General features: G+C 44.4%; 1 protein-coding gene across 1 annotated transcript in view; it reads left to right on the forward strand.

Moving 5' to 3' along the window:
- LOC124803084 (ATPase family AAA domain-containing protein 2-like) overlaps window positions 1–24447 on the forward strand; it is a 238536-nt gene that overhangs the window by 56002 nt on the left and 158087 nt on the right. The gene's annotated exons all lie outside the window — the stretch shown is intronic.

Here is a 24447-nt window from a genome sequence, read left to right on the forward strand (position 1 = left end):
AGTTGCTTGGCCACTATTGACCAGACGTTTTCAGTTGGTGAGAGATCTGGAGAATGTGCTGGCCAGGGCAGCAGTCGAACATTTTCTGTATCCAGAAAGGTCCGTACACAGGGTGTATACGACCCGGGACAACCGGGAAATACCCGGGAACTTTTTCATCTGGGAGAAAACCCGGGAATTTTTCGGAACCCTGGGAATTTTTCGTTGTTTTAGCTTTCAGTTAAATTTTTATAATTTTGACTTTTAAGAATTGATTCTCTAGCAAATAATGTTACTGTATCCTGCTATTGAAGAATGATACTGCAGCAATAAAATATAAACTAGAGGGGAAAAAATAAAACTTTAGTGGCAAAGGAAATGCGCAATTTACAACAAAGCACCGTGCACGCACAAGCGTTTGCAAATAGCAAAAATATGTCATAGGCCGTAGGGTGAAGACTATGTAATTCTTCATAACAATAAACTGTTTACTATGAGCATGACATCACAACTGTTCACATTAGGTTCATTTGACCAGTTGGCAGCGGGCTGTTGCACATGCGCAGTTCACTCGCGTATAAGCAGTATCTTCTCCCGCTACTTGAAGTTTGGCTCTTGCCGTATCGGCAGTAGCAGCAACCAGCCAGATGCAAACGAGAAAAATTTTTCTCGTGCGCCCTATTGCCAGATTCACGCATGCACAGAGTTGTCTGAGTTGTAATGGGGAGGGGATTAGTCTCCACGTGACCTGTGTTTACGTTAAGTGATTTCACTGCTTCTCTTCGTGTACCGCTCCCATTTCAAATGAAAACAAAACGGATTTCTGTCGCTGGGAGCTATCAAGCAAATTAAAATACATTCACATAATTACGGAGGGCAAAATTATATTATTAGTTTCAATTTTCTCATTTTATTTTATTTCCAAGTTAGTAGCAGTCAAGCATTAATCGCTCTGCAGAACAATGAAGTTATTTTTGCTAGTTTGCTAATGAAATTTGGCTTTATTAATCTTTCCGCTGAGGCAATCATTTTATTTGAAACGAAGTGTTTCATTCTACAGTATTGGCTAGTTCCAAATGTTCGCTGAATTGCAAGTGCAGTTTCAAGTGCACGTTATCATCTTCTGCCATGTATGGCATTATGCCATAATAAAGAACCAAAAATGAGTTCGTAGAGTATTAGAGTATTGTATTGGTACTCCAAGAAAATTGACATCCCAAAAATCATACTGAAAAGCTTAATATCAGATAGGACCTACTTCATAGTGAATCTGGAACAAGACAATTTGCACTTCAAGCTGAATTATGCATTTTAGTATGGTTTACGAATTTCCGATGCTCTTTGGAGTATCCTCTGATGCCCTGTTTCTTTTATGGTGTAATGTAAGCTCTCTTAGTGCTTTATACAAACGAACATGCGGTTTTCCTACACCATTGCAGTTGGACACGCACAATAATGCCTGTTTTCTGGCGCTCTCTGGCAACTGGTAAATCAAACCTATTTCTAACAGTCTCCTGGTAGTATTGCGAACGGTGGTTACAAAAGCGTTACTTTCAAAGTAAATTTCTTTTTACGCAAGATGAATTATGTCATATGTGAGGAAGTGAGGTGGATTTCTAAATCACAGAGCATTCGAAACTGAACAGTCTGAGGACCAGCCACGTACAAGAATTTCGAGCCGAAACATTTACGTCATAATTTTAAATTTACTGGCACATTTGTGTGATGTATCTTAAAGTATAACATACGCAAAAAAGATCAATATTAGATGTGCAAGCATAACTTCTGTTGTAGCGTGTTAATCTTAGAGACCAATATTATATGTGAAAGCTTAGCTTTTCTTGTAGATATACGGTACTGTGTACATTAATGTAAACCGTTAACTTTTCCTCTCGTGTGTCCGCACTATGTAACCAGTGATCTTGCTATTGGCTGACTATAACACGTGTCCTATGCTCTGAATAGCTGCTGTCATTGGCTGGCGAGACCTCGTGGCTTGAGATATGACTGGCTTACAAAAGGACATCGCAACCTTGCTTTCAACGCTCCGGAAACTAGCGCGCTGTGTTTGGTGCAATTCGAATTTACACTTTCGTAATACGAAAATATGCAGCGTATATGTTGCTGCAAATCAAAGGTCTTTCCAAAACTTCTCTCCTTTTTTTATTAAAAGTCTCTCCAATACTTCTCTCCCCCGTCTTTTCCTTTTTTTCAGGAAGTTCTACGCGATTGTATAATACGCAAACGATTCAAAGGATTGATAAGTTTTACAGTTGCGAGGGAAAAGTCTACGGAAAACCTACTGTCACTTAGCACAGAAAAAGTGTATTTTCGCCTGGGAAAAAGCATATTTTTTAAACGCGATATCCGGGAATAATCCGGGAATTTTTTTTCCTTGTCCCCGTATACACCCTGGTACAGGACCTGCAACATGCGGTCATGCTTTATCCTGCTGAAATGTAGGGTTTCGCAGGGATCGAATGAAGGGTAGAGCCACGGGTTATAACGCATCTGAAATGTAACGTCCACTGTTCAAAGTGCCATCAATGCGAACAAGAGGTGACAGAGACGTGTAACCAATGGCACCCGACACCATCACACCGGGTGATACGCCAGTATGGCGATGACGAATACACGCTTTCAATGTGTGTTCACCGCGGTGTCGCCAAACATGGGTGCGACCATCATGATGCTGTAAACAGAACCTGGACTCATCTGAAAACATGATGTTTTGCCATTCGTGTACCCAGGTTCATCGTTGAGTACCCTATCGCAGGCACTCCTGTCTGTGATGCAGCGTCAAGGGTAACCGCAGCCATGGTCTCTGAGCTGATAGTCCGTGCTGCTGCAAACGTCGTCAAACTGTTCATGCAGATGCTTGTTGTCTTGCAAACGTTCCTATCTGTTGACTCAGGGATCGAGACGTGGCCATGCCGATAAGATGCCTGTCATCTCGACTGCTAGTGATACGAGATCATTGGGATCCAGCAGGGCGTTCCGTATTACCCTCCTGAACCCACTGAGTCCATATTCTGCTAACAGTTATTGGATCTCTACCAACGCAAGCAGCAATGTCGCGATACGATAAACTGCAATCGCGATAGGCTACAATCCGACCTTTATCAAAGTTGGAAACGTGATGGAACGCATTTCTCCTCCTTACACGAGGCATCACGACGACGTTTCACCAGGCAATGCCGGTCAACTGCTGTTTGTGTATGAGAAATCAGTTGGAAACTTTCCTTATGTCAGCACATTGTAGGTGTTACCACCGGCGCCAATCTTGTGTGAATGCTCTGAAAAGCAAATATTTGCATATCACAGCATCTTCTTCCTGTCGGTTAAATTTTGCTTCTGTAGCATGTCATCTTCGCGGTGTAGCAATTTTAATGGCCAGTAGTGTACTATAGAGGTGAATCAGGTGATGTGTCTGTCATGAACCTGTGTGTTTTTAGTGACTGTTTAATTCATGATGCCATTGCAGTTCATGCCCACATTCGCACTGTCATGGCATATGTGAAAAACAAGTTGCCTCACATAAATTTTGCGAAATACTTCAGTGATGGGGCAGCTAGTCAGTACAAAAACTGTAAAAATCTAAAAACTTTATGTATGCGTTACCGTGATTTTCAGATTCACGCAGAATGGAATTTTTTTGCAACAAGTCATGGAAAAATGTATGTGACGGTATTGGTGCTACCATTAAGCGCATGGCGTCACGAGCTAGTCGGCAGCATCCTACAGAAGGTCACATTCTAACACCTCTTCAATTATTTACCTGGGTACAGAAAAATATCTCTGGCATACAATCATTCTATGTTTCGAAAGATGAGGTGAAATCAGTCAAAGAGTTGCTACAAAGCAGACTAGAAGACGTTAAAACTGTTGCAGGCGTAAGGAGCCATCATCACTTCTCTCCAGCGGGCTTCGACAATGTGCAGATGAGCAGATCGTCCGGTTATAACTATAGGTTCATGCACAACATGTGTCTTCACAGTGTGTCTGACTCAGGATTCAGAAGCAAAAGTAGCAACATACAACCAGGTTGCTATGTTATTGCTGTTTATGATGACAAATGGTACTTAGGATGTGTTGCAGAGTGCTGTGAAGCAGAAGGTGATGTATTTGTGAACTTCATGGCACCAGCAGGACCAGAAAGATCATTTTGTTGGCCACATTTGGCAGACAGGTGTTGGATTCCTTTTGTACATATTCTTATGACAGTTCCAGTTCCTACCACAGTGTCAGGAAGACAGAACAATTTGCCACTCAATGTACAGAATACAGTAGCTAAAGTGTGGGAGAACTTCTGTTCAAAGCACAATTGACTGGTGTTTTACCAGTTAAGGTGCAGTAAACATTAATGATAGGTTGTGTTAATCTGTGTATATGTTGTTGCTTAGTAATTAAACAGTTGTGGGAGAGGATAAGAAGAGGCAGAACAGTTTACGATATGTTTTTACAAAACTGTTGTGGAATAATGGCCACATTACCAAATACATCTGTCAACTTCCATTGTACACAAATGTCTTGCAATAACATGCTGAAATTTTGAGATGTATATCATTATGGTCTACTTATGCAGTGCGTGAAATTTGGGTTGGATACCACTTGTCCCTTTTGTGCTACCACACTTCGAAAATCTATGTTTTTCAGGTAATTTTTCAAATTTTTGTATTTTTGTGTGCATGTAACTCAGTTTTTGTGATTGATATGGGCATGATGAGTTCTGTGGGTGTAGTACATTTTTTTAATCACATTTTGGAATTTTTTATTTTCCCTCAGAAATATGTTGTTGGTGTTTTGATTCATGTAGTGTGTTCTCTAAGTGGATGTTACTGGGTTGTAAAAATTTCACTGGATTGTGTGTAATAGTTCAAAAGTTATTAAGACCTGAAGTTGGGTCTGAAGATAGATTGCCAGATGCGGGTTGCAATTTCCAGGTCACGCCACTTTCTTTCACAGGTTTTAATTCTGGAACTAATTGGCAGGGGAAACTAATACTTTGTACATGAGTGTTACACACATGGTAGAATTAGTTTACTGAATTTCCTTCAAATCTGAGACTATGAGCTGGAGCTCCTGGTTGAACTGACTTGGAATGACATGGTTATGAGCTTAGAAAATTCAAACGTGCCGATCAAAGGAGACTCCATAAAAAATAAATTACTGCAAGAAATAAATGATGAAGCTTGTAATAAACAATCGATTGGTGATGCTGCTCTGCAAGTCAACAAGGAAAAGAGCGATGTAATATTCAAAAAGGGTCCCAGGTGCTTTAACTGCAACAAGTACGGGCATCTGGCTAAGAACTGTTACAGCAAGAAGAAAAACGACGAAGAAACTTCGGCCAAGACAGCCAGCTACCAGACTTTTCTCACAACATCAGCTGCAGGGAAAGATACATGGATAGAATGGTTTGTAGACTCAGGCGCATCAGCGCACATGTCTAAATATCCTTGTAATGAAAGGGCTGTTGAAGCATTGACAGGCTTGCTAGTTTTAATAGCAAATAATGAAAACTTATCTGTAAAAGGTATACGATCTTCGTTTGTAGATGTTCTCACTGGCAACAAGAAAGCTAGAATCAAAGTAGAGGATATTCTGTATGTGCCTCAGCTAAGCACAGATCTACTGTCTGTTGGTAAAATAGTAAAAAAAGGTCATTTGGTTTTATTTGACAAACAGGGTTGTGGTATTTACGACGCATGGATAAATATGGTTGCTAATGCACCATTAGCAAAATGAATGTACCAACCATATGATCGAAATTTTGAAGCAAAATCCGTATTGCAGGCAAATAGTGCAGACTTCTGGCATAAAAGTCTAGGTCATATGCATTCTGAAGCTATGGATGCACTTTGTAATGGACTGGCTAGTGGAATATCATATAAGGGAACAATAAATACTAGAGGGAAAACAAACAAGACTTCCTTTTCCACGATCTAGCTCAAGAGCCACAGAAATTCTTGAGCTAGTTCACTCAGATTTGTGTGGACCGATGGAAACTAGATCAATTGGAGGAGCCAAATACTTCCTTACTCTAATTGATGACTAGTCCAGGAAAGTATTTGTATATTTCCTCAGAAATAAACATCAAGTAGCACAACTGATACGAGACTTCAAAAATGTAGTAGAAAGGCAAACTGGAAAAAGCATCTGCACTCGATGCACTAATAATGGCACAGCATATCTGAATGATAATCTGATAACGTTTTTCAGAAAGGAAGGAATCCAACGTCAGACTACAGTGCCATATACACCAGAACAAAACTGAGTGACTGAGTGTTACAACCGTACAATAGTAGATAAAGCAAGATGCCTGCTCTTTGAAGCACATTTGCCAAATATATTTTGGGCAGAAGCAGTCTCCACTGCAGTTTATTTAATTAACAGGTCCCTGAAATGCACTAAAGAACAAGACCCCTGAGGAAGCTTGGACAAATAAGAAGCCAAATCGTAAGCATCTTAGAATATTTGGAAGTAAGGCATATGCTCACATTCCAAGAGCCAACAGATGAAAATGGGACAAAAAAGTGTTGAGTGTAAAGAATTCGTGTTAGTATTTTGCAGCTGTGACTTATTAAACTAATAGTTCGGTACATTTCACATCTGTCAACACCTACTTTCTTTGGGATTGGAATTATTACATTCTTCTTGAAGTCTGAGGGTATTTCGCCTGTCTCATACATCTTGCTCACGAGATGGTAGAGTTTTGTCAGGACTGGCTCTCCCAAGGCCATCAGTAGTTCTAGTGGAATGTTGTCTACTCCGGGGGCCTTGTTTTGACTCAGATCTTTCAGTGCTCTGTCAAACTCTTCACGCAGTATCATATCTCCCATTTCATCGTCATCTACATCAGAGGACTGCCACACAGTAGGTTACTGTGATGCAGATTGGGCCGGAGATTCTGAAGACAGAAAGTCAACAACTGGATATTTCTTTAACTCTCAAGGAGCAGTGTATCTTGGCAGAGTAAAAAATAGCCAACAATGGCCTTATCTACAACTGAGGCAGAGTATATGGCTCTGACCTCAGCATGTCAGGAGGCTCTATGGCTTCAAAGGCTATGCAGTGAAATATCACCAAACGCCAAAGAAGACCCTATCAAACTATTGTATAACAACAAGGCAGCAGTTGACCTTTCTAAGACTAGTGGCTATAAGAGTCTAACCAAACATATAGATACAAGAGAGCACTTCATAAGGAAAAAAATGGTCAGCTCAAATTACTGTGCAGCACATACATTCAGACCAAATGCTGGCAGATATGATGACAAAATCTCTGAAGGTGCGCCATCATCTGCTGCTGCAAGATTTCGGACTGAGAAAGTAGTTCATTGTTGTGTGTGTGTGTGTGTGTGTGTGTGTGTGTGTGTGTGTGTGTGTATATCTTCTTTGCAGGCATAATTCTAGTGGGGGTGTGGGATTTTAGAATCTATGCCTCCCTGGTGTGTGAATATCTTTTGTGTTGCTATGGACAATTTCAGACGTTATGATTTGTTTTATTCCTTGTATTGAGAGCTTTATGTGTGTAATTCAAGTAGCTTGTTTAATGTGTTAATAAATTGTTCCAATCAGAAACCGCCCGTAAATTACTCTGCTAGTAATTGTTTTCCAAACTTATTCTTTCAACCTCTGCAAGCCTTGCCACTGTCATTCAATGTTAAAGACAGAGATGTAATTTTACTGACACAATGACCCTCATAAATTTCGGCTTCTGATGTTGCATAGCATCGAACTAAGTTTTCTGCAATTCCAATGAATTTGTGGAAATGCCTTGTTCCGTTTATATCTATACAGTTTTTAAATCTGGTTTCAGGTGTTGTTTTCGTATGCAGAACCACTTCTTCTTTCTTGATCAGAATATACGTACTGCCTTTAGTATTATCCTTGCAAAAGACATACATGTCCTTTACTGTGAGAATTTGGTCTGTGGTTGGTCTTTGTAGGCTTGCTTTTACTTACTTCACATTTTGTTGTACCTCTTACTCCATCACATGCATTTTTACCATGGTAAGATGCAAAAAAGTGCCTTTCAGCCTCCAACCCAAAGTCTACTTTGTGGTTGCACAGGTTTGAAAAATTCTTTTTGTTCTTACTTTGGTAACCACTTCCATTTTAAAGTAGAGAATAAATGGATGCACTGTTGCCTGGTCATTGATCCAATGGCACCCTTGTATTGCATCCTGAATCACAAATGTAAAATTTTCTGCAAAATCAGCTAGCACTATGCATTCAGTTTCATGAAGTTGTGCTTTTTTGGCCTTCAAAAACATAGTGGTAACTTTTGAGTTTTTGTAAGTTATCAATTAAAGATTCGAAGTACTCTTCCTGAGATTTAACCACTGTTATCATTTCTGACCTGTCAGTGGTGACCCACTGTTTAAAGGTAATACTGCCTGGCATTTCCTCATCATATTAGTGAAACAATTCAATAACAGTTACCTTACAAGGGCATTTACTACACAAACTCATCATGCAACCATAACTCTTGGTGTAACAGACCATTAAATCTAGTAACTCTCTGTAGTTAAGATCACTGAGTTTTTCACCCGCAGTCATCAGATTGACATTTTGATGATATAAACAAACACATACAGAGTGTATCCAGCCAAAATACACCACGTAGGGTGGAGGTCACGAAATTTTGACCTTCCTATTTTGCATTCAGGATGAGAATCTCATTTAAATTTGACAGCACTAGTCATTTCTGCTTTGTTACTTTAACTCCGTTTATAACAACTCTTTTGCTGTCTTTGCAACCTGGGCACATTCTACTGTTTTACCATCTTAAAAAAACTGCTGTATCTTTTTAATTTTTTCTTCACTTATACCTACCCTTTTCTACTTTCCTAAAACTGGAAGAATGACTTGCTCTTTCATTAATTTTCGGGTTAGCTTAACCAAACGATGGGAAACGTTGAATTCTTGAACTATTTTTTCTCTTGACCATGAGTCAGTGAGCAAACTTAAAATCTTAACTTTTTGCTCTTTAGATGTCATTGAACATTTAATTTTAATTTCTCTATATTCAGTTTCAGATGATGCTGATGGTAGGTTTTTTTCTTCTTTAGAAATAATGTTGGTATCTGTATTATTAAAGCATAATTCCAAGTCTTTTCTAATTTTGTCTGAAATTTTTTGTACCTTATTTTCAATAGCTGCTTTTCTTTTTCTGCGACGTAATTTTATTATTTTCGAAGCAGGAGATACGTCTAACTTAGAACAAGCAAAATCCAATATGCTAACAGCTTCCTCATTAGGAATATAAATGTCATTAACAGGGTTACATGATTCTGGTTCTGGATTCACAACGAATATTTCTGAGTAACAATTTGGGCACAGGGAATTTCCAGGAATCACATTAAGTTTCACTTGGGAAGCTGTTTCACTCTCACATAACAAGGTCAAATGTTCAAGTTTTATTTCCCTCAAACCTTTAGTAATAGGCTTTTTATGAACTTTAAGTGGATCACAGCGCTTTCTTCCAAAAATGTGGTTGTACTTCAGAATATATTTCTTCTCATGATACTCACACTGTTACAGAAGAACTTAATTGAAATTTAAACTAAGTTTGTCTAACTTCATAAGTACAAATTACACACAGAACATAGTACATAACACATTCTACACTCCCAATGAAGTATTTACATCCACTCTAACAGAGGTTTCAGAACAGATACTACAACAATGCCACACCTAGCAATAATGTCTTCTTTTTTGACAATAAACCTAAATGTAAATTGGCATTTTTATTACCATAGAACAAAAGCAAAATCTCATATTGTTTAATATTGCATTATTAAAAATAAATAAACTAAATGAATATTGGGTCATAGTGTTAACTAAATATATGTCACAATTAAATTTTATTACAATGAAACAACAAACCATTTAAATAGGCAACAGCCATAAGATCAGTTGTAGAGTAATGTGAATTATTTCCTCATTTTCAAAAATTCATATCAGTGTTCACAGTCAGATATTAAAGTTGAAATTTTTACAGTATGTTGTTATCATATAGGTGTACAAACCATGCAAAAACCATATTTTTTATTCAGTCCCACCCAAGAGAACTAACTCCAAACTTTACAAAAAATGAAAACTTTCAAATTTCAAAAATTCATAAAAAATTAAGGAAACATTTGTAAACTGCTCTATATGAGGCTAGTAGCGTATGATATCTAACTATAGGAAAAAATAGACCCTCATAAATCACTACTTGTTTGTTGATTTTTGGGCCTAAAAAGTGGATTTTTGATAATTTAGATACGAGAAGTTTGGAGGTAATTTTGATTTGTTATATTTGAATTTAGGGTATTTTGTGTAATAGACAATCATGTCAATTGCAATGTTGTAACTTAACCCAGTGCAGAGAAATTCAAATTTTCGCTAATGTCTCCAGACCGAAAAATTGTCGCGCACCTACAAATAAAAATGGCCGCCATCCAGTAAAGGTGCAAGATAAATTATTTTAAAAAACTGTTTTGAACTTCTCAAATATAGGGCAATCAAATATAAAAAATTCAAATATTTAAAAATGGTCAATCAACCATTACTGGACCACTTCATATGGATTGACCTCATGGGTGGAGGGTGCAGGGACAGTGGGTTACTTGAGATTGAAGCCAGGACGGTTATGGGAGCAGAGGATGTGTTAGAAGAATAACTCCCATCTGTGTAGTTCAAAGAAGCTGGAAGGATCCATATGGCTTGGGTTGTGAAGCAGCCATTGAAATTGAGCATGTTTTACTCAGCTGCATGTCATGCCACTAGGTAGTCAATTTTGTTTTTGGCAACAATTTGGCTATAGCCATTCATCCATCTTGTGGGGGGGGGGGGGGGAGGGGGGGGACAGCTGGTTGATAGTCATACTAATATAAACAGCTGTGCAGTGTTTGTAGCAGAGTTGATGTATGACATGGCTACTTTCACAGGTAGCCCAGCCTCTGATGGGGTGAGATAAGCCTGTGACAGGACTGGAGTGAATGCTGGGTGGATGGATTGTGCAGGTTTTGCAAATTGGTGTGCCACAGGGATGTGATCCGTATGACAAGAGGTTGCAAGTAGGAGTGGCGTAGGGATGGACTAGGAAGTTGTATAGGTTGAGTGTACAACAAACACCACTTTGGGGGCAGTGCGGAGGGTCTTTGGTAGAATGTCACTCACTTCAGGGCAGGATGAGAGATAATCAAAGCCTTGTCGAAGGATATGGAATAGTTGTTCCAGTTCAGGGTGATATTGGGGGACAGGGAGCACTTGTCTGTAACAGATTCCTGGGGGTGGTGGGAAGATTGTGTGTGTGTGTGTGTGTGTGTGTGTGTGTGTGTGTGTGTGTGTGTGTGTGAGAGAGAGAGAGAGAGAGAGTGAGTGAGTGAGTGAGTGAGGATATGGCAAGGGATCGGTTTGGGGACTAGTGCCTGGTGATTAGTTGGTTTGATGTGGATGGAGGTGTGGATAGGACCATCAACGAGGTGGAGATCACTTTCCAGTGGCATGTTGGGTGGAAGATGACCAATTGAAGCAGATGGAGCAAAATATGTTGAGGTTGTGAGGGCCTTGGTCCTGGTCTGAGTCTAGATCATGCAGATATCACCAATGAATAAGAACCAAACTAGGGGTTGGGAGTTTTGAGGGCTAGGAAAGTTTCCTCTAGATGTCACATAACCAGGTTGGTATAGAAGAGTGCCATACAAGTGCCTATGGTAATGCCATAGATTTGTTTGTAAACCTTTCCTGCAAAGGAAAAGTAGTTCTGGGTCAGGATATAATCGGGAAGATATATAAGGAATGAGCAACCATCCACTACATTTAATCTCCGAATCAATCCATCCATCCTCACTCTCTCCCCCCTCAGGGGGCTTGCCACTTCGGCGGTTTCATGCTTGGCTACCATTGGCCCCCAGCCTGGCCCCCAGCCTTTGCAGCATCTTTTCCCTTCTGTGCTGCATGTCTCTCTTCTTGATATTCTTCTTCCCTTTGGGGAATATGTCTGGGGTGCTATTGGGAATGTCCATTGCTGACATAAGAACAGTCTCACCACTGTTTATTGTTCCCTTTTGCTTTCTTTGTTTACCTTATTCTTCCTCCACTTTGGTATTTGAGGTTCCTCTTTTTCTTCTTTCTCCCTGTGTGCTCCTGAGGGCTGGCCCACACGTCTGACGTGTAACAGGTAACTGGGTAGCCCGTAATTCCCAGCCCTGGGTTGACAAGTAGGGTTTGCACACACCACTGGTACAGGTCAGGCCCAGAGAGGGGTGATTGCCTGAGCTGTTACCTTCCCAAATTGCAAGTTGGTATATCTGTCGGGTGTTCGGGAGGTGTGACTTTAGGTGTGAACAATCATGTAAGGCGGGTGTGTCCCCTTGTGAAGGGGTCCCCCAGTTGGGAAGAGCGCGCCATCAGAGCTGCTGGCAATCGTGAGCCAGTCATCTTCGCAAGCAACGTCTATGAATTGTAAACAGAATGTGGTTAACGATTCAAAGACCCTTCCAGCTGCACCACCATTCCTCGTGGTATCGTATACTGAAGACGGTCAGTCTTTCGCAACGGTCAATCCATTTATTATTCAGGAAGGTGTTGATGCAGTTGCTGGCCCTGTGAAATCCTGCTCTCATTTACAGAATAACACTTTGCTTTTGGAGACTAATTCTGATTCACAACCACAACTGCTTGCCACCTTGCTTCTCCACAGCTGTCCTGTTCATTTCGAGGTCTATAGAACTTTGAATTCTTCCTGTGGTGGTATTTACACTAGGCTGCTCAACAGGCTGACCAAGGCCAAAACCAAGCCATACCTCTCTGTTCAGGGTGTCATTGCCATCCATTGGGTGATGATAAAGGTAGATTCCTCTTTAGTGGGCACCCACCCTTTTTTTTATCACTTTTAATAGACTGGTGCTTCCGTACAATATCAAAGCAGGCTATGAAATTATCACAGTCCGATCGTACAGTCCAAACCCGATGTGCTGTTACCAGTCATTGGTTCGACCACACTCAAACATCTTGTCGACACCCAGCCTAATGTGTAACCTGGGGTAGGGGTGCGTACGGGCGCGATTGTCTTTCTCCTTCTCTTCGCTAATCAACTGCAGTGGCGGCCATGCTGCTGTCCAGGAGATCTGGCTAAAGGAAAAAGAGCTTTACCCAGTCACTTGCAAGTTGTTGACAATCACAAAACCTGTGTACTACTGTCTGGCACGTATAGTCCTGTTCTTGCTACATCTCACTCCGTGAAGGATATGGCCACACTGACATGCGACATCAAGTTCATTTCTGAGGTTGTGCAACTGCCCAGTGTCACGGTAGCATCACCATCCCCTCGTCCAGCTGTGCAAAAAGCCATCAAACTCGCCTCAAGAGGCAAAGCCACCAGCTACACAACTCGACGGTGTCGCCACGTGATACCTTCGCCTGGCCAGCCTCCGTGTCGCCTGTGTGCACTACCAACCGTTTTTCTGTGTTGGACTCCACAGACTGACAGCACACGAAAGCCAATGCTTCTGTGTACCTCATGAAGCAGAATCCTCCTGCCTTTGTGCTCTGTAGCACAGTCTTAGAAGGCTGTCACTCGGCAGCCACTGAGGTGACACCCCTTCATTTTTTCTTCATCATGACTCTCCTCCAGTGGAACGTTCGCAACCTTCGATCCCACAAACAGGATTTACGTCTGCTTTGAGAATTGCAGCGTACCTCTGTTTTCTGCCTTCAGGAAACAAAATTACGTCCTCAGGGCTCCTTTGAGTTTTCACATTTCTTCCCACTCCTTTTTGACCTTCCCCCTGAGGTTGGCATTCCATTTCTTGAGTCATGCTGCTCATATGGGATGATGTTCACAGTCGGCCTATCTCCCAGACTACCCATCTTCAAGCTGTTGCAGTTGACCTTTTCCTTTCCCACCTGACTTTTTTGCTTTCCCACCTGACTTTTTTCCTTTCCCACCTGACTTTTTTCCTTTCCCACCTGACTTTTTTCCTTTCCCACCTGACTTTTTTCCTTTCCCACCTGACTTTTTTCCTTTCCCACCTGACTTTTTTCCTTTCCCACCTGACTTTTTTCCTTTCCCACCTGACTTTTTCCCTTTCCCACCTGCCTTTTTCCCTTTCCCACCTGCCTTTTTCCCTTTCCCACCTGCCTTTTTCCCTTTCCCACCTGCCTTTTTCCCTTTCCCACCTGCCTTTTTCCCTTTCCCACCTGCCTTTTTCCCTTTCCCACCTGCCTTTTTCCCTTTCCCACCTGACCTTTTTTCCTTTCCCACCTGACCTTTTTTCCTTTCCCACCTGACCTCTTTTTCCTTTCCCACCTGACCTTTTTTTCCTTTCCCACCATTTATATCCCTCAGTCATTTGATGTCACCAGGGCAGACTTCCTCCAGCTTATTGGGCAGCTACCTCACTCAACTCTGCTACTTGGTGACTTCAGTGCACACCCTCCCCTTTGTTGTTCTCCCAGAACCTGTCAGGGAGGTGCACTCTTGTCTGACCTCCTTCATCAACTTAACCTCTTCTACCTTACCAAAGGAGCACCCACATTCCGCTCTGATTCCTCGCACACCTGTTCCCCCATTTGGACTTACCCATCTGCACTGCCCAACTTGTCCATTATCTCGAGTGGTCCATTCTTTCTGATACCTGCTTGAGTGACCATTTCCCATGTCCTATCCATTTGTCTCCTACCCTACCTGCGTGCACACCCAAGTGGCAGCTTACTAAGGCTGACTGGTGGCTTTACTCCTCCCTGGCGAACTTTGAAGAACAACATTTACCCAGTTGTGGTGACCAGTTGGAATATCTAACAAACATTATCCTTACCTCTGCAGAACATTCCATTCCTCACAGTTTTTCTTTACCGGCTGTGTCCCAGTCCTTTGGTGGACTGAGACATGCAGCAACGCAATTGTCATGGAGAGACGTGCTCTCCACATTTTTAACCATCATCCTACAATGGCAAATTGCATTCATTAAAAACAGATGTGTGCACTGTGTCGTCATGTTGTTTGGATAGCAGAAAAGGTTTCTGGATTTCATTCAGTAGTTCTTTTAACAGTTCCACCCCTTCCTCTGTCGTGTGGGCCAACCTCCGATCGCTCTCTGGGACCAAGGTCCATTCTCCAATTTCTGGCCTTATGGTATCAGACAGTGTCATTATGGACCCTATTGGTATTTCCAGTGCCTTAGGCCTACATTTTGCGGAAATTTTGAGTTCTTCCCACTGTCGCCATGCCTTCCTCCATTGGAAACGAGTTAAGGAGGCTTGGACGATATCCTTTTCTTCTCGGAACTGCAAGTGCTACAATGCCATCTTTACTATGCGGGAGCTAGATCATGCTCTCAGTTCATCCCAATCATCCGCCTCAGGTCCAGATGCTGTCCACATTCAGATGTTGCAGTACCTTTCTCCTGCGGGCAAGCACTTTGTGCTTAATACGTATAACCGCACCTCTGCAGATGTCGCGAAGGCACTGTCATGCCCATACCTATGCCCGGTAAGGACAAACAGCTTCCTTCAAGCTACCACCCCATCTCTCTCACCAGATGTGTTTGCAAGGTGATGAAACATATGATTCATGCTCAGCTGATATGGTGGCTCGAGTCTGGCAATTTACTAACCACTGCACAATGTGGCTTTCAAGCGCGCCATTCTGCAGTTGACCATCTCGTCACTTTGTACACCAATGTTACAAATGGTTTTCTGTGGAAATCCCAGACTGTGGCCGTGTTTTTTAATTTGGAGAAGGTCTACGACCCCTGCTGGAGAACTGGTATCCACCGTACTCTCTTAATGTTGGGCATCCATGGCCATGCGGCAAGTTTCCTTCAGGTATTTTTAAAAGACCGAGTTTTCAAGGTGCGTTTGGGTTCTGCCTTGTCAGACAACTTTATCCAGCAAAATTTTGTGCCTCAGGGTTCCATCCTGAGCGTTTTCCTCTCTGCTATTGCCATCAATCCTATAATGACCTGTCTTCCACTGGGCATCTCCGGCTCTCTTTTCATTGACAATTTTGCCATCTATTGTAGTTCTCCACAGACCTGTCTCATTGAGTAGCGTCTTCAGCGATGCAGCGATGTTTCAATCATCTTTCCTGGAGCACCAACAATGGCTTTTGTTTTTTCACTGTCAAAACTGTTTGTACGAATTTCTGTGGGCGCAATTGGTTTCTCATACCATCTTCACATCTTGGGCCTGTTGCCTTTCCATTCGTTGAAACTACGAAATTCCTGGGGCTCATGCTCGATAGGAAGCACTCTTGGTCCTCCCTTGTGTATACCTGGCAGTCCACTGTACATGGTCCCTCAGTATCCTGTGTGTCCTCAGTGGTACTGCCTGGGGCACAGATCGAACCACCCTCCACATTTTGTACCGGTCCCTTTCCATTCAAAAGTAGACTGTGAGTCCTTTGTTTATGCACGTCCGTCACTCTTACACCGTCTCAACATTATCCACCATCTTAGCATCCGTTTGGCTACTGGCGCCGTTTACACTAGCCTGGTTGAAAGTCTACATGCCGAAACTGCTGAACTACCACTGTCCTATCACCATGACTTTCTCCTCAGCAGGTATGCATGCCATTTGTCTGCCATGCATGGCTCACATCCTATGGCTCCCACTTGGATGACTCCTTTGATCACCGTCTTCTATGTTACCTCCTGGAATCCACTTTTGGCCCTCCATGCGGGTCCGGGGATTAGAATAGGCCTGAGGTATTCCTGCCTGTCGTAAGAGGCGACTAAAAGAAGTTTAACATGTTTCTGCCTTTCTGTGATGATCCCCTGTAAGGTTTGACCTCCATTCTTCAAAATTTTCTCGAAGAGCAAGCCAATTGGGGAAGGGCACTTTACAAGGTGCATCATGTCCCTCGTGCATTGAGATCTTTAGCCCACTTTCTTGTTGTTGCATTGCTGTCCTGCCCATTCTCAATCTCTTGGGCGATGACACCCTTCTGGGTTCGTTTTCCACCATGCACTATGAAGTGCCGATTTCTGCGTCAACGATAACCATGGACTTCTTTACACCTGATATCCAGCATGGTAGCCAGTCCGTTGTGGTGGGGCTGCCATGTACCCTGTTGCTTTTAGGCCCCTGACCACACAGGGATCGCTCTGCTGATGCATGTGCCATTAACTCCCCATGTATGCCAAGGGGTAGATGCCCATCCCCCTGGGGCATTGGGACTCCCAGCAGTGGCAATCCTGCCAGGTGGCCTTTGCTGTGGGTGGGTGGCGCCCGTGGGGAGGCCCCCTGGTTGGAATGGGTGGCATCAGGACGAATGACGCGTGATGAAGCGTAGTCAATCATCTCTTGCTGGTGGTGGAACACCAGCAGTCTCTAAGCGATCATGAGCTCAATTCAACACACAGAGGTATGACCCCAAATCGTTCCCCTCCCTGGCCACACCATGGGAGGAATGTCAGGCTAAGGATGGCAGTGGATCTTATTCACCCTGGTACCTTGTATGTTCAAGAGCTGATGGGGAATCTTTCATGACGATGAACCTTCAGTTTTTTGTTGAGCATTTAGAGGACAAGTTCGGGGAGGTGGAGAGCTTGTACAAAATGAGATCTTTGTCAGTCTTGATTAAAACAGCATCCTCTGCCCAGTCAGGGAGTTACTCGCTTGTGACAAGTTGGGGATGTTTCTGTAACCATCCCACCCCATAAGAGCTTAAATATGGTCCAGGGTATCATATTTCACAGAGACTTTCTTTTGCAGTCTGACGATGAGATGCGCGCCAATTTGGAGCGGCAAGGTGTATATTTCGTCCAGCGGGGTCCGAGGGATAACGGGTTGCCACCGGTGCCTTCATCTTGGCCTTTGAAGGTGATACATTACCCAAGGTCAAGGTGATGGTCTACCAGTGTGATGTAAATCCCTATATCCCTTCCCCAAAGCGGTGCTTTAAGTGCTGGAAGTTCGGCCATATGTCTTCCCGCTGTACTCCCAGTGTCACATGCCGAGATTGTGGATGCTCATCACATCCCAATACGCCATGTGCCCCACCTCCCATCTGTGTCAACTGTGGAGAGCACCAGTCACCTTGCTTGCCTGACTGCAGGATTCTCCAGTAAGAAAGGAAAATCATGGAGTACAAGACCCTGGACAGACTGACCTTCACTGAAGCTAAGAGAAAATTTGAACGCCTGCATCCTGTGCGTATGACATCATCTTATGCCGTCACTACAACAGTTCTGGCACCATCAGCTCCGCCAACCCAGGTCACCTCTCAGAGCCGGAAGACTACACCTGCCTCCTTGATGGTGGGGGAATTTCCCTCTCTGTTGCTCCTGCACCATGTACTTCAGCAGCAAACCCCCCACCCGCCCGAACCATCGGGGACATCCGACCCCAATTCTAAGCCGGAGAAGTGTAAGTCTTCTTCGGCTTCCCTCGCTCACTCCCTTCCCAGGTTTCTTCTAGTGGGAAAGACGACACCCGCCAGTGGCTGAAGAGCTCAAAAGCAGCTGGTTGTACAGCTTCACGCTCATCCTCAGTCCTGGGGACTGAGCCAGTGAAGTCCTCCCAACCAGGGAAACCCAAGGAGCAGTGAGAGAAATCCAAAAAGAAAACCCCTAAGACCAAGGAAATTGCGGTGGCACCCACACCACCGCTACCTACAAGCTCTGCGGCTGAGGATGGAGTGGAGATTTTGGTGTCCGCTGAGGACCTAGATCTCGCCAGACCCTCAGACACGATGGATATAGACTGCTCAGACAATAAATCGGTGGCAGCAGGTGACTCTGAGGCGTAAACTGCCTCATTGAATGTTCCATGCCTTCCCAGTCTCACAATGTCATCCTCCAGTGGAATTGCGGCGGTTTTTTCCACTGTCTGGCTGAGCTACGGCAACTGTTAAGCTTTACACCTGCTATCTGCATTGCCCTCCAGGACACTTGGTTCCCAGCAATGTGGACCCCTGCCCTCTGCGGCTATAAGGGATATTACAGAAACAGTGGCGACTACAGTCGAGTGTCAGGTGGAGTTTGAGTTTATATCCTAAACTCGGTCTGTAGTGAACATGTGCCCCTTCAAACCCCTCTTGAAGCTGTGGCTGTCAGAATAAGGATGGCGCAGGAATAACTGTCTGCAATTTATATCTTCCTCCAGATGGTGCAGTACCCCTGAATGCATGAATGCATTAGCTGCACTGATTGATCAACTCCCTAAACCTTTCCTACTTCTGGGAGATTTTAACGCCCATAGCCCCTTGTGGGGTGGCACCATGCTTACTGGCCGAGGCAGAGATGTCGAAACTACTGACGCAATTCGACCTCTGCTTCTTAAATACTGGGGCTGCTACACATTTCGTTGTGGCTCATGGTAGTTACTTGGCCATTGATTTATCAATTTGCAGCCCAGGACTTCTCACATCTATCCACTGGAGAGCACATGACGACCTGTGTGGTAGTGACCACTTCCCCCTCTTCCTGTCAGTGCCTCAGCGTCAGGCACACGGACGTCTGCCCATATGGGCTTTGAACAAGGCGGACTGGGGAACTTTCACCTCTGCTGTCACCACTGAATCTCCCCCACACGGTAACATCGATGTGATGGTTGAGCAGGTGACTAGCACAATTGTTTCTGTGGCAGAAAACGCGATCCCTTGCTCTTTAGGGTGCCTGAGGCGTAAGGCAGTCCCTTGGTGGTTGCCGGAAGTCGCTGAAGTAATTAAGGAGTGTTGGCAAGCACTACAGCGGCATAAGCAGCACCCTTCCCTGGAGCACCTCATAGCCTTTAAACGGCTCCATGCCCATGTTCGCTAGCTTATCAAACAACGGAAGAAGGAGTGTTGGGAGAGATACGTCTCCATCATTGGGTGCCACACGTCACCTTCCCAAGTCTGGGCAAAGATCAAACATCTTTTCGGGTACCAGGCCCCAACAGCTGTCCCCGGTGTTATCATAAACGGCGAGTTATGTACCAACGCAAACGTGATTGCTGATCACTTTGCTCGAGCCTCTGCATCGGAGAATTACCCCTCAGCCTTTTGCACTCTCAAACAGCCGCTGGAAGGGAACATCCTCTCATTCACTACACGCTGCAGTGAATCCTATAACGCCCCATTTACAGAGTGGAAGCTCCTCAGTGCCCTTGCACGTTGCCCCGACACAGCTCCTGAGCCTGATCACACCCATAGCCAGATGATTAAACATCTCTCATCTGACTACAAGCAACATCATCTAGTCATCTTCAACCGGATCTGGTATGAAGGCGTCTTTCCATTGCAGTGGTGGGAGAGCACCATCATTCCGGTGCTCAAACCTGGTAAAAACCTGCTTCAAGTGGATAGCTATCGGCCCATCAGCCTCACCAACGTTCTTTGTAAGCTGCTGGAATGTATGGTATGCCAGCGGGTGGGTTGGGTCCTGGAATCACGTGGCTTGCTGGTTCCATGTCAAGGCGGTTTCCGCCAGGGTCGCTCTACCACTGATAATCTTGTGTCCATAGAGTCTGCCATCCAAACAGCCTTTTCCAGACGGCAACACCTGATTGCTGTCTTTTTTGACTTATGTAAAGCATACAACACGACTTGGCGACGTCGTATCCTTGCCACATTGTATGAGTGGGGTCTCCGGGGACCACTCCCGATTTTTATCCAAAACTTCCTGTTGCTCCGTACTTTCCGTGTCCAAGTTGGTGACTCTCATAGTTCCATCCATATCCAGGAAAATTGAGTCCTGCAGGGCTATGTATTGAGTGTCTCTTTATTTTTAGTGGCCATTAACAGTCTAGCAGCGGCTGTCGGGTGCTCCGTTTTACCATCTCTGTATGCGGACGACTTCTGCGTTTCATACTGCTGCTTCAGTACTGTTGTTGCTGAGCGATGCCTCCAGGGAGCCATCCACAAGGTGGAGTCATGGGCTCTGGCCCACGGCTTCCAGTTTTCAGCCGCAAAGTAGTGTGTAATGCACTTTGGTCGGCGTCATACCATTCATCCGGAACCCACACTTTATCTTAATGACGATCCACTCACTGTAGTGGAGACATATGAGTTCCTAGGACTGGTTTTCAACGCTCGGTTGACTTCGCTCCCTCATCACTGTCAGCTTAAGCAGAAGTGCTGGCAGCACCTCAATGCCCTCCATTGGGGTGCAGATTGCTGTGCGCTGCTGCAACTCTACAGAGTCCTTTTCCAATCCCGAATTGACTATGGGAGTGTGGTTTATGGTTCGACAGCGCCTTCAGCATTTCATTTACTCGACCCTGTGCACCACTGTGGGGTTCGGTTAGTGACAGGAGCTTTTAGGACGAGTCCGGTGACCAGTGTACTGGTGGAGGCTGGTGTCCCTCCACTGCAGATCAGACATGCGCAACTGCTCGCCAGTTACGCAGCGTTCATTCATAGTTCCCTTGAGCATCCGAATTACTGTCTCCTTTTCCCGCCCACGACAGTCCATCTCCCACATCCGCGGCCCAGATCTGGCCCAACGATTGTGATTCACGTGTGGTCCCTTCTCTCTGGACTGGAGTCCTTCCCTTTACCACCTCTACTTGCGGTCCGTTCACATACACCTCCATGGTGTACACCTCGGCCGCAGCTTTGTCTGGACCTTTTGCATGGCCCTAAGGACTACATTAACCCCGCTGCTCTCCACTGTCATTTCCTCTCGATTCTTGACGTGTTCTGGGGCTCTGAAGTGGTTTACACTGACGGCTCAATGGCCGATGGTCACATAGGCTTCGCATATCTTCATGGAGTACATGTTGAGCAGCACTCCTTGCCAGTTGACTGCAGTGTTTTCACTGCAGAGCTGGCGGCCATATCTCGTGCTCTTGAGTACATCCGCTCGTGCTCTGGCTAGTCATTTCTCCTTTGTACTGACTAATTGAGCAGCCTACAAGCTATCGACCTGTGCTACCCCCCCCCCCCCCCCCCCAACACCACCCCCTTGCCACCCTCTGGTAGTGTCAATTCAGGAGTCCATCTATGCCCTGGAACAGTCCTGCCGTTCCATGGTTTGTGTGGACTCCAGGACACTTCGGAATTCCCAGCAACGAACTTGCCGACAGGCTGGCCAAACAGACAACACGGAAAACGCTTCTGGAGATAGGCATCTCCGAAGCTGACCTTCGTTCTTTCTTACACCTCAGGGTTTTCCGGCTTTTGGAGACAGAATGGCGTAGCAGCACACACAACAAACTGTGTGTCATTAAGGAGACTATGAATGTGTGGAAGTCTTCCATGCGGGCTTCTCGCAGGGAATCAGTTGTCCTATGCTGGCTCCGCATCGGCCATAAGTGGTTAACCCATGGTTACCTACTCTGTCACGAGGACCCATTTCAGTGTCGCTGTGGCTCCCAAATGACAGGCGTCCACGTCTTGCTGGACTGCGCACTTTTAGCCACTCTGCGGCAGACTTTTAACTTTCCCAGTACCCTGCCTTCGGTGTTGGGCGACAATGCCTCCACAGCAGCTTTAGTTCTACGTTTTATCTGTGAGAGTGGGTTTTATACTTCTATATAGGTTTTAGCACATGTCCTTTGTCCCTCTGTGTCCTCCACCCTAGTGCTTTTAGGGCGGAGGTTTTAATGTGTTGCAGAGTGGCTGGCTTTCCCTTTTTATTCTCGTGGTTGGCCAGCCACTGTAATCCGCTTTCATGTTTTACTCCCTTCTGTTTGTAGCATGTCTCTCTTGTTTTCTTGTCCTCTTTTGTTCCTTTTAGTATTCGTTGCCTTCCCTTCATTTTTGTGGCTTTTCCTTTCTTTACGTTTTGTGTTTATATGTTTCGTCCATTTTATTCTCACCCTTGTGGCATTGTTTTATTAGGATCAAGGGACCGATGACCTCGTAGTTTGGTCCCTTCTCTCTCTTTAAACCAACCAACCACTTTTGGCACTTGCTCCAGCAGCTTAATTTCACACTACCTGCAACTTTCCCGGTGTATGTGAACCCTTCACTACCTTGGCTTCGCGCGGTGGCCAGTGCTTACCTTGGACTTCATTTGCTTCCTAAGGACACTACTCTAGCCTCACTCTATCGCCTTCGGTTTCACGACCTTCTCGTGGAACTTTGTGATAGTACATTTGTGCACACTGATGGCTCTCAGACTGGCCATGGAGTCGGGTGTGCCTTCATCATTGCCGCCAATGTTTTTCGGCTTCCGGCATGTTGTTTAGTATTTACAACCAAGCACTTCACCCGGTTTCAGGCCACGGAGTACATCCGGCGACACAGGTTTTTCAATTGTGTCTTTTGATCTGACTCTTTCAGCAGCCTTCAAAGACTCCGTGCTCTGTACATTTCCCATCCCTTAGAGCTATGGGTCCAGGAAAACTGTCACTTGCTCACTCTTGCACTCCCTGATGGAGCCACTGTGATGTTTATGTGGGTTCCTGGTCATGTCAGTCTGCCAGGAAACGAGGCTGCTGACACTGCTGCCAAGGGCTGGTGTCTTCGTACCTCAACCCACTAGTTTCTATATTCTCTCCAATGACGTCTGTGATGAGGTGGTGTCACTTCAGCATCGTCATTGGTCCTCCTTTCATGGGAATAAGCTCCAGATTACTAGGCCTCTTCCAGTAGCTTGGATGAACTCCTCTCGGTCCTCCCGCTTGGAGGAGGTCATTTTAACTAGGTTGCGCATAGGGCAGTACCTTTTTAGCTATCGCCATTTGTTAAGTGGTGCTCCCCCACCGCTTTGTGCACATTGCACCCAAGTTTTAACTGCCCATTTTTTAACTGTTAACGTTCCTGCTTGGGTTTGCCTTCTGAGTTATCGGCCGTTTTAGCGAATGATGTGGGCTGTCGACTGCATATTACTTTTTATCCGTCATACCAATATGGCAAAGGCAATTTAATTTTTATTTCTGGACCTCTGTTTCTCTATGGTGTATTTTATAGCCCTTTCACCACGCCCCTGTTTTTAGCTGTCTGCTCTTTGTCAGTTGGGACTAACATGTAGTCGTTTTTTAACTCCTCTCTTGCTTTGTGTTCTATAGTTTTGACTTAGGCACATATGACCCCAGTTATTTTGTGCAAAAAATTAATAAATAAATAAAAATGAGAAAAATCCTCGCACATTCCTCCCACCGGAATGTACGCCTTTTCGCCTTTCTTCTCACGCACATGATAATAAGTTAGGCGCAGCCTAAATACCATCATGCCACAAAAGCTTGCGCATATTATACTGTTCTCGTTATAACCATCTGATGCTTTTACTTGCCCATTTTCCATGTCATATCCTGTTTACTAAGAACCCTACCACAATGGACACCTGTTTCATCTTTATGCAGCAGCCCAAAACAGTATCCCTTTCCCTGGCTCAAACCCACGCCTACATCCTGTTTCTTAAATGCTATCTAAACCATGGAAGTCCCTCCCATGTCCCCAATTGTCTAACCATAAGAATTCCCTTCCCTGGATCCTACACCTCATTTCACAAGGACCTCTACCTTTTCAAATAGTGCAAATCCGTTTCCCTTATGAACATGGTACAGCAAAACTTCTCTCCATGGCGCAGACTGCCTTGAA

This window comes from Schistocerca piceifrons, chromosome 6 (genome assembly GCF_021461385.2).
Source record: "Schistocerca piceifrons isolate TAMUIC-IGC-003096 chromosome 6, iqSchPice1.1, whole genome shotgun sequence".
Taxonomy (NCBI): domain Eukaryota; kingdom Metazoa; phylum Arthropoda; class Insecta; order Orthoptera; family Acrididae; genus Schistocerca; species Schistocerca piceifrons.